This window comes from Ursus americanus, chromosome 2 (genome assembly GCF_024610735.1).
Source record: "Ursus americanus isolate L20-20 chromosome 2, mUrsAme1.1.p, whole genome shotgun sequence".
In the NCBI taxonomy this organism is placed as follows: domain Eukaryota; kingdom Metazoa; phylum Chordata; class Mammalia; order Carnivora; family Ursidae; genus Ursus; species Ursus americanus.
The window spans coordinates 81,136,356-81,147,565 of record NC_142128.1 but is presented as its reverse complement, the minus strand read 5'-3'; positions in this window follow the sequence as shown (position 1 = coordinate 81,147,565).

Here is an 11,210-nt window from a genome sequence, read left to right as displayed (position 1 = left end):
AAAATCAGTGGGGCCATGCCCCCTTGGAGGCTCGAGGAAAGAATCCATCCCTTGTCTCCTCCATAACTTCCAATGGCTGCCAGCACACCTTGACTCGTGGCCACATCACTCCAGTCTCTGCCTCTTTGGGGACATCGTCTCCTCCTCTTCTGCCTCTAATCTCTTTCTGCTTCTCTCTCATAAGGACACTTGTATTGGCATTTAGGGCTCGTCTGGATAATACGGGATAATCTCATTTTGCGGAGAAACTCAATCACATCTGCAAGATTCTTTTTCCAAATAAGATAACGTTCACAGGCTTCCGGGATGAGCATGTGGACGGCTAGCACTTGGCGGGCTATTTCTTAGCCTACCAGGCCCTGGAATCTGTCATCTCTTGAAGATGCACTGGTTTCTTTTAATGGATCTGATATCTTCTAATGATATTTAGAAGCCAAGATGTGGGTGCCAGGTATGCTCATTGCTACTTGGATGTTTTACTTCCAGACACTGGAAGAGTGAGCTAGGAAATCACACAAACAAACCAACAAACAAAATAGAATAGAGCAGAGTAGATTGATAGGTAGTGCATATTTCTGTATATGTGTATGCCTGTGTAAGTATACATGTACACATACCCACACATAAAGACACAACGTCTAATTATCTATTCACATTAAAAACCAGGAGTTCACCCAGATACCTTCAGGTCCAATCCAGCAGCAGAGAGCTTCCTCTAGCCTTCCTCCTCTCTGTATTTGTAACTCAGACACAGAACTGTCCAACCGTGAGAGACCTGGCTCCCGTTATCCTCAACGTGCTTACTTATTTGCCCAGTTCCCCTGTAACCCATCTCCCGACCATGCCAGCTGCATCTACACAGCCCTGTTGCTGCCAGCCACACTGACTCCAGAGGATGAATCCCATCAGCCTTAGAGAAGGGGATGGGTAGATAGGACCATCTCATGTAAAGAGGCAAATACAATTTTATTAGAGAAGTAGAATTGTCTTTGTCAAAGATAAATCTCCCAGGGGGGTCCAAGCACCTTTATTTGTAATCCTGCATTTGTTATGCTCAGAGAGATGTCCTCGAGTTCCAGAAATGAATGATTTTTACAAGCTAATACCCTCAAGAGCTTGCATCCTAAAAGCTTCAAGATAACAGCGAAGGGTTCCGAAGTTCCCCTACACAGCATACATACTCACATTTAGGGCTGCATTTTCTCATCCTTAAAAAAAAAAAATGTGAATTGCCAGACATGCTGAATCTTAAATTGCTTACAGACATAAATTTTTTTTCAGTTGGATGAACACCTTCCTATTTAAAAAACCTTAGAAGACCCTGGGGAAAACAATTTTAAAATCCAGTCAGAGACACTAACAGATGATTTTGCCCCTCACTAACTCGCTTTCTGATGTTGTTAATGGGAGGAAGGGTGGCGTTCAGCAGGGCTGTTTCAATTCCACACAAACATCGGATTTATAGTTCTATTGTGTAATATCATTGTTTGACACCTAAAGAGGCTTTCCTATCAGGAAATAGGGATTGGGTGGTGGTGGGTGGCAATCAGAGGGAAATTAGTGGATTAGAATGCTTTTGGATCTTCCAAAATTCTTCAGGCACAATTTTGTTCTTTGCTCTCTGGATTTAAAAAAGAAAGAAAGAAAGAAAGAAAAGTGCATGCGTGCATGTGTGTGTGTGTGTGTGTGTGTGTGTGTGTGTGACTATTTTAGTTGTTTCAATCCCTGGGCTGCTTATGCATTAATAACATTCCAAAAATGCAACAGATTTTGTTTTTTCTGCTATCCCGTATGCCAGGCATCTGGGGTGAGACAAGGAAAATGGAAACCTGAAAACCTCCTGAAACTGTGGAGTGACAGTAGCTTTGATAGCAGGAGCTTGGGTCTAATTTTCCTTTTCAGTTACAAAGCTTCAGAAATTAAAGGGAGAACATTTAAAAAGGGGGGGGCGGACTCTGGTTACTACATACCACAGTTTAAAAAAAGGAAGATGTATGTCAGGACATAGAGGAAATGACAGGGCAGATTTGCAATAATTAAGACTTTTTTACAGGGTCTAGATATGTGGTGTGACTATAAAGCAAAGAGAATTTCTTTAACACCGTGCAACTTACTGGGACGTTCAAAGGCGTTGTATCCGCTTCAGAACGGCCACCCAGGGAGCCCGCGCACAATTCAAAGGAGAGTGTATGGTCTTGCCAAACATTTTGGAAACATCTTTTGGAGTCGACTTCAGAGCCACTTAATGAGCAACATAAAATTTTAGGCTCCTGACTACAATAGCAAATACGTTTTTCCCACCAAAACTAGAATTTCCAGCCATTTATTACTTATTTTCGTTCTGTTAATTTGACTTTAAAGACTTGGAATTTCCAGAAAATCACAGTGAAGGATCTTTTAATGCAATTCCAAAGAACATGTCATTAGTGATAATTATGATATTAATAACTGCTTATTGGGCTTCATACATTTTTTTGCACCCTTTTTCTCATCCTACCAATGAGGAAACTGAGGCTCAGAGAGAGCTTAAGCAACTGGATCAAGGTCAGGGTTCAAAAGTGGCAGAACTTGATTTGCTGCCAAGTCACCTGCCTCCAAAGCTCCCGCTTCTTGCCCTGTGCTATACCCAAATGAGCACCCCACAGTTCCTCGGAGCAATCGCATTAGCTCTAGAAACAGCCTGACCTCCAAAGTGGCTATTTCAAAAGCACAAGCTCGTTGGGGTGTATACATTCTTATTTACTTGTTTAAAGCCTGTCTCATTATTTTATCGGTGACACCTCCCATTTTATGTCACAGAGAAAGTGTACCGCTGAACGTGGTAATGGGATGTTACCCTCAAATGAAGACAGAAAATGCTATATTACCATTTAGAGCAATGAGTCTTCGGAACTAGAGGGAGGAGGGGCGAGTTCAGACTCCCACGTGCTGCCCACCCGTATCCGGAGGGGGCTTGGTTTGGAAACAAAGCGGTGCTTTGTTCTAGTGCTTTTGTTCCCCTCGATCTTTATACTGCATTTCAGAAAATGAAAGGAAGGGCATGTGATGTTTTAAAGTTTATCAAAAGGGGCTTTAAAATGCAAGGGTTTTAGAGAAGTGTGGAAAATATTGTAAAAAGAACATAGTCTGTTTTTGTGTTCCAGAAACCAGAAAGCACTGCCTGGTAAAAGCCAAAGGTAAGGAGGTCAATGAAAACACAGCTTCAATGCCCATTGTTTAATAATTCAAAGCAAACCCTCCTTCTTATGCCTCTAAAATCATTATTGTTCCTCTGAAGGAGCTGGGAGAGGAGCAGCGGCCCCTGGGCACAGACGAGGACGGAGGAGCCGCAGACATTCAAACCTGCTCCTTGCTCTTGGCGGAAATGCTGGTGGTGAGAGACGAAGGCTCTCGAGCATCTGTTGAGTAGACAGTCGTGAACGGCGGGGATTCTTTCTAAACAAATGTGTAGTTGCTGTGTAAACAGTAGGGGCTAAGAAATAGCTCCATTCGCCCTCGCCTATTGTTTGATTAAGGAATTTGAGTGTGTGGCCTTGCACCTCCAAGGAGGTCTGGGCGGGGTGGGTGTCCCCTGCGTGAGGGGCTACTCTGAAAAAGCACTGTGTGTGCGTCCCTGTCTTTCTGCTCCGCTCTTTCCATCGTACTTTTCCTCCATGCTCTTCAGATTTTCAAGTAATTGTAACTAGGTGGTGAGAGTCGTAGGCTCCAGGGACCGTATCTACTTTATTCACCAGTCTACACTCGGCGTAGAGCAGGGTATTTGGCACAAGGTAGGTACTCAGTAAATAATCCAAAGCACCTGCTGTATCCTGCTCAGGACTCTGGGCTGGTCACTGACCCAAGCTCATTTGACTTCATTGGGTCAAATTCCGAAGAGAGCAGGAGAGTCGATTTTCAATGATGTGTAGGCAGAATGCCCTGCCAGGCCCTACCCGCTATCATTTGGAAAGCAAACCACTGCTTACTGCACCGGCCTGTCAGAAGGAGCCTGGCACTTTGACACACCACCCTCACGGGCTCCACCAATCCTTGTTCTGGAATGCACAGTCTAGATTCTCTCTATGCCTGAAGTCTGAGGGTCCCACCCCCCCCTCAGCTGGGGGGCAGAACCAGGGAGGGCTGGAACCCTGAACAGCAGCCAATACCATCATCATGGCCTGCAGGGACTGTTCTCCAGAGGGGGTCCCTGGTCCAAGCCAAAGAGGCCAGCCGTTGGATGGGACGGAGAAGGGGAGACCAGCTGCAAACTGGGAACTAATATGTTGTGAGCAGAGAAGAATGAGGCAGGGGAGGTCAAAGCTGAAGAGACGCAGGAGCAGGCAGGAGGCCTGGGTAGAGCCAGGAGTCAGCCCAAGACAAGGCCCTGCAGGGACAAGAAACCCTTCTGGTCAATCCCATCTGTGCCACCATTCTGACATGGAACATGTGTTCTAGTCATGTCTTCTAGCCTCCCAAATAGCCAATACACCAAAGCAGTATTCAAAGGAGGGAAATCCAGTTTTGGTTAAAACTGGAGGCCACAGGGTCAGAGTGAGGACATAGGACAATGGTTCTTATTAGAACATTAAAGTCACCAGGGAGCTTTTGAAGTCCATGGAAGCCGGACCCCACCCCTAGAGATGGGGAAGTGGTTGAAAGTGGGGCCCAAGCAGTACTGGGTGTTGTTTTTTTTCTTTTTTAAGATTTTATTTATTTATTTGACAGAGAGAGACAGCCAACGAGAGAGGGAACACAAGCAGGGGGAGTGGGAGAGGAAGAAGCAGGCTCCCAGCGGAGGAGCCCGATGTGGAACTCGATCCCGGAACGCCGGGATCACGCTCTGAGCCGAAGGCAGACACTTAATGACTGCGCTACCCAGGCGCCCCAGTATTGGGTTTTTTAAAGCTCCCGAGGTGATTCTGATGTACGTGAGCCTGGAACAGGCAGAGGTGAAGGGAAAGCAGGGAGAATGTGCTTATCCCCTCAGCTTCTTGTCCTCCAGCCGAGCACCCTCACCTGCTGGCCCAGCTCACCCCAGGGAACCTAGTCCCAGCCTATTCCTGGTCCAGGGAAATGGGAAGAAGCTGATTGCATCAGTTCGGGGGATTAATTAATTGGGATGGCACCTTCTACTTTCTCCTTTTGGCAACCAGAGGATGGCCTTGAATGCAAGCAGTACGGTGGAATTAGCATCTAATACAGTGGCTTAACTTTAGCCTGGGGTAGCCAATAGCAAGTCAAAATACAGAACACCCAATTTAATTTCAAATAAACAATGAATGATTTTAGTATAAGTGTGCACCATGCAATATTTGGGGGGTGTATTTATAATAAAAAACTACTTATCAGAAATTTAAATTTAACAGGGCAACTTGTATTTTTACCTGGCAATCCCACTATTTTTTAAAAAGATTTTATTTATTTGAGAGAGAGAGTGAGGGAGTGAGAGAGCACAAGCGGGGTGACGGGCAGAGGGAGAAGCAGACTCCCCGCTCAGCAAGGAGCCCAACTCAGGGCTCGATCCCAGGACTCCAGGATCATGACCTGAGCGGAAGGCAGCTACTTAACCGACTGAGCCACCCAGGCAGCCCTGGGAATCCCACTTTACACTCTATGGTTATGTTTGACTTCAAGAGCATGACTAGCTTTTAATAGTAAAATTAAAAGGACGGGTTACTGCGGATGTGTTGAGTTGGTATAGGCCTCGATCAGCTGGAGATGTCCAAATTTACACCTGTTTCGCCAAATAAGTAATAGGCCCCCTTTCACTCTTAAAGATGTCTAGTTTGAATGATAAATTATGTGGTCATCCTATGCATGGTGACCCAGGCTGAGAATACCTGGCCACATTCAGTAACACAAGCACTTGGTTAGTTCCATAAAGGAGATGGTCTCTGGTTTTCTTTCTGGTGGCCTGCGGTAATACAGCGTGAAGTCCGTCCGGGCTGCTCCTGTTAAAGTCGCTGTACCTTGCTGTCTCCCTGTCGCCCTCCTCTGACCCAGGCTGTATGCGGGCCTGCAGGAGGCAGGGGTGGCAAATCCCCTCTGCCGCTGGCGTGCTCTGCACCTTGCCAGGAGGGGCAAGGGCCATAACCCGCACTCTCCCCTGTGCTAGGGGGCTCCTCAGACTTGCCCACCAGATCCAGAGGCCGGAGGTAGCAGTAAAACCACTTTTGTCTTTACCTTTAATTGGTGTCTTTATCTACTTTTAAAAACCACTTGTCTAGAGGAAAAAGAACATGTTTTCAACTCCACCTTTGGAACTAGGAAATTAGTCTTTAACCAGATGAAAACAGCACCGAACTGACTACCGTTTGTTCTATTCTGTTCCCCCGTCTGTGTCCCTCTAACTATAGTGGCCTAACCTGCCATCACTCTTCAGGCAGCTCCACAGAACCAGCCCCGGGCCGTGGCCCTGATTCAGACACTTGTCAGCCTGCCTCCCTGTGTGCTCACCCAATCCATTACTGACTAGCGCGGAGTCCCAGAGAGCCACGGCTTCATGCTCGGGCCGGCAGGTAGCCTCACATTTGCCTCCTGGCTTCCATCACCAAACTCTCCTCTCCGGTTTATCAGACTTGCCCCTCCCTCCACCTGTCCCTCTGCCTGACTTAGAGCTTTGCAGATCCCTGAGTTACAGCATTCTTTTTTTTTTTTTTTAAGATTTTATTTATTTAGTTGTCGGAGAGAGAGAGAGAGAGCAGGGAGAGCAGCAGGCAGAGGGAGAAGCAGGCTCCCCGCTGAGCAAGGAGCCCAAAGCAGGACTCTATCCTAGGGTCCTGGGATCATGGTCTGAGCTGAAGGCAGACACTTAACCAACTGAGCCACCCAGGAGTCCCGAGTTACAGCATTCTTAATGCTAGAAGATGTAGGGGCGTCTGGGTGGCTCAGTTGGTTAAGTGTCCGACTCAATTTCAGCTTGGGTGGTGATCTCAGGGTCGTGGGATTGAGCCCAGTGTGGAGCCCCGAGGTGAGCATGGAACCTGCTTCGGATTCTCTCTCTTCCTCCTCCCTCTCGCTCTGCTCCTCCCCTGCTTCTCTCTCTCTAAAAACAAATGGGAAGAAAAGATGCATAAGAGATACACCTTCTTTCAAATTGGTCTCAGGGGATTACACCTGAGACCCTCAATCACCTATTCCCTACCCGTCATCTAATTGGGAGCAACATTCCGTCTGGATGACAGCATTCACAGCACAGACATTCCACTCTGTGTCGCACACCTCACCGGCCTGGGGTGGCCATGAATGGTCATTTCTTCTCACCTGGAGTAGCAACCAGCTTCGTCTTTTCTCCACTTCCTCTACCTCTCCCCAAATACTGCCAAGAACGTCTGGGTTGCTTTCCAGGTGCATGCATCAAGCTCCTGGAAAGAAAGAAGGATTCTGATGAGTTTTGCAAGCCACCCTCCACACTCACTGAACTGTAGACCGCTCAGACAGCCTTGCCGCAGCAGCTAACGCGGATGGCTGGGCTCCCTGCAGACACCTGGACAGGCTAAGATGGCCAAAGGGAAAAGAAGAATCCTAACTTAAAAAATCATTTTAATTATTATGACGCTACTCAGTTGCTATCTTTGACTTGTTGAACCAACTCGATGTGGTATAACCCTCCCACTGAGCTGTCGGGGCACCTACAGTTTCTCACAGATCAGGATGGACAGCGACAGGGAAGGTCCTCCCAGACAGACCCCAGTCCAGCCCGAGTACCCAGCTATGTCATACGGCCCATGCACAGTGCCTGCTCCAGGCTGCCAGACGACCCAGTACTGAGAGCTGTCTGCGCGTCGATATCCATGGATCTCATGTTCCTAAAATCCCTGCTGTGCACTCCACCCACCTCCGCAACGCCACTTGTTAGCCCAGCTGGATTACCTGACAGCTAATGCCTGGTCCCTTGGGCCCACCTCACTCTCTGTGCTCATGGAGATGCCCCTGCTTGGCCCCACTTCTTGCCATACACGTAGCCTGGCTGCCACCAAGCACCTGGTCAGCCTTGTGGTTTAGAATTGGCCTTTCCAAACAACCTTCAGCCAAACGCCTTCTGCGCTTCCATTCCAATAGCATGTGGGGGGGGGTAAAAAAGGCAGATGGAAAAGAGGAGAACGCTCAGGCAAGAGCAACCACTGAAAGTTGCCAGGAGAAAGCAGAGCAAATAGACGAGATAACCCGGCTTCCTGATAAGCTTTTTGTGCCTTTCCCCCATATCTCTAATTCACTGGGGCTGGAATGTGGTGACTCAAACCCCATGATGGAACTGAAGCCAATACAGATGTTTCCCTACCCTAAGATGACTTGTAATATGAAGCCTTAAAAAAATTTTAAGCATAGGGACGCCAGGGTGGCTCAGTTGGTTAAGCGTCTGCCTTCAGCTCAGGCCATGATCCCCGGGTCCTGGGATGGAGTCCTGCATCGGGCTCCTTGCTCGGTGGGGATCCTGCTTCTCCTGCCTGCCGCTCCCCCTATTTGTGCTCTCTCTCTGTCTGACAAATAAATAAATAAATAAAATCTTCAAAAAAAATTTAAGCAGAGTGTTCTTTGATATTGCTAAAGACTCAGTTGGATTAAGCAGATATTTAAGACATAATTTAATTTACCAAAATCTTTATACACTTTTTAAAAAGAGTTTGCTACTTTGTAAGGCTGGGTGCTAATCTCACTTGTTGGGGGCAAACTTACAACTTACTTATTTATTTTTTTTACAGATTTACTTATTTATTTGAGAGAGAGAGAGAGAGACCATGCAGGGGAGAGGGACGGAGGGAGAGGGAGAGAGAAACTTAAGCAGACTCGGGGCTCAATCTCACAACCCTGAGATCACAACCTGAGCAGAAGCCAAGAGTTGGACACCTAACCAACTGCACCACCCAGGCACCCCTCACAACATCTTGTATAATAGGTAAATGCTACTGAACGCTTAGCAACACGAATGTTCTCTGTGTTAACCTAGCCAACAAAAGCACAAGTTATACAAAGTCATTTCCAATGCAGATGCACCACCTAGAACTGTAACATAACAGTCCAGCAGTCAATGGACCAGAGAAGAAACGTCGCTTCATTTTTTAGGGACTCAGATGTAGCCCCAAATCTCAAGTATCTCTAAATGTAACTTCTAGAGTGTCTTTTGTTATTAAGACACCCTAGGTGGAACATCTTCGCACACGAGCGCTACGGAAATGCCACAGTTGTCCGTGTGCTCTCTGGACTTGTCAATACTGGTCCTGTGACCCGTGACTTTCGGCTCCACCTTAGCTCCTGCCTGGCACAGTGTTTCCCAGGAACTGCTCCTGACCTGGTAGGATACCCAATGCTCTTACATGTCTAGTGCTTGTGAACCCCACTTCCTGAGTCACCTGTCCATCCCTCTACCCCACCCCATTCTTGTGATCTCTTTTACTCCTAGCCTGGCTGCCCTTTTATTATTGTGTTTTGCTCCTTCAGCTCACCTCTTGAAGAGACAAAACAGCATTGTGATTTCAAGGCTGCCACTTACTAATTCTTGGCAACTGGCTCAACCTGAGCCTCACATTTCTCATCTGTAAAATAATAATGAACTTTCTGATATGGTTACCATGAAGTTCAAAGGAGACAAAGCATGGAAAGGGCTTAGGAAAGTGCCTGGCACATAGTAAGGATTCGATAAAGGTTCGCTATTCGTATTACTATTTAGCTTTCCCGGATGACCATGGTCTCCGCCATTCATGACGTCTCTTTTGTTTGGCTTGACACATTCATGGATTACTTTGATAGAATCCTCTCCAGGACCTCCTAGCAACGTCCACACCTTTTTATACCCCGTCTTATCTTTGTAGGTGAGGCCAGACACAGGGTTTCTTATATTAACAGGAGCAGCCCGAACATGTTCTTGTAAGTTCTCATCTACGTGTGGAAGGAAGCAGTAGAGGGAAGTCTAACAAAATCACCTTGTAATCACAAACGCCAAATTTTATCAAAGCAAGAAGCACATTTTGAGGGGTGCCTGGTTGGCTCAGTTGGAAGATCTTGGGGTTGTGAGTTTGAGTCCCATGTTGGGTGTAGAAATTACTTAAAAAATAGAATCTTAAAAAAAAAAAGCACATTTTGAGAACTTTTTATCAAGTGTCAAACTCAAGATGATCTAATCTTGATCTTACCAAGAATATCATCTAAGACATTCTCAAAATGGGTGCATTGAAACACTTTCCTTCCTTCCTTCCTTCCTTCCTTCCTTCCTTTCTTTCTTTCTTTCTTTCTTTCTTTCTTTCTTCTTTCTTTTTTTTAGAGAGGGATGTGGGGGGGGGGAGCGGCAGAGGGAGAGAGAGAGTCTTAAGCAGGCTCCACACCTGATGCAGGGCTCGAACTCACAACCCTGAGATCATGACCTGAGCCAAAATCAAGAGTTGGACACTTAAATGACTGAGCCACGCAGGTGCCCCTGAAACACCTTTATAGGCAGTTATGTTCATTCCATTTATGAAATTTAAATCTGAATGGAACTGGAGAGAAGTATGCTTTCTATAATCCCTCATGGCAGTTGGGAGAAACCTTATAATGACTTAGGTCTGGGCATCACAAACTTTTCTCTTTGGAAACTAGCATACTTTCACTCAGGGTCCATTTGTTCACTGTGGAACAGAATGGAAGCCTCTTCATATGCCATTTCCGGGAAAAATATTGACACTGACCATCAAAGCATCTATAGGAAGCACAGAGTCTGTGTAGCAGTTTTGAAGCATAGTACATTCTGCTGCAATCCACCGATTCCTTTTATTTGAATCTGCACAGGCTTCAACAATAGCGTGTGGTGATTTTTGAGCAAGGTGGGGACTACAGTGAGCCAAGAGAGGTGCCCATGGGTGCAAAATTTAAGGAGACCCTCAGTCTCAGTGTGGACATTAATGTGTGTCTCAAACATCTGCACACTTTGTGCCCAAACCTGCACCCATCTACATGACTTTATTGCAGACCTCTTTGTCTCTGATCTTTCAGTTCTCTTCCTTCTAGGCTCTTGACCAGACATCATTGCCTGGGAATCTGCATGCATTTTCACACTGGGCTACTTCTTCTTTCATAGGAACTGGATGGCCAGGTATACTGCTCACTGTACCACTCATTGGGAAGATTTTCCCTTCCCACTGTCTTTCAAGGCTACCCTTTGAAATATCCACAGACCAAACTAATCCACTCATAAAGCAAGCCAGGACAGGTCTTTCAGCTGGTCATCTGGGATCTCTCATATGGCTGTGGGTTCAACC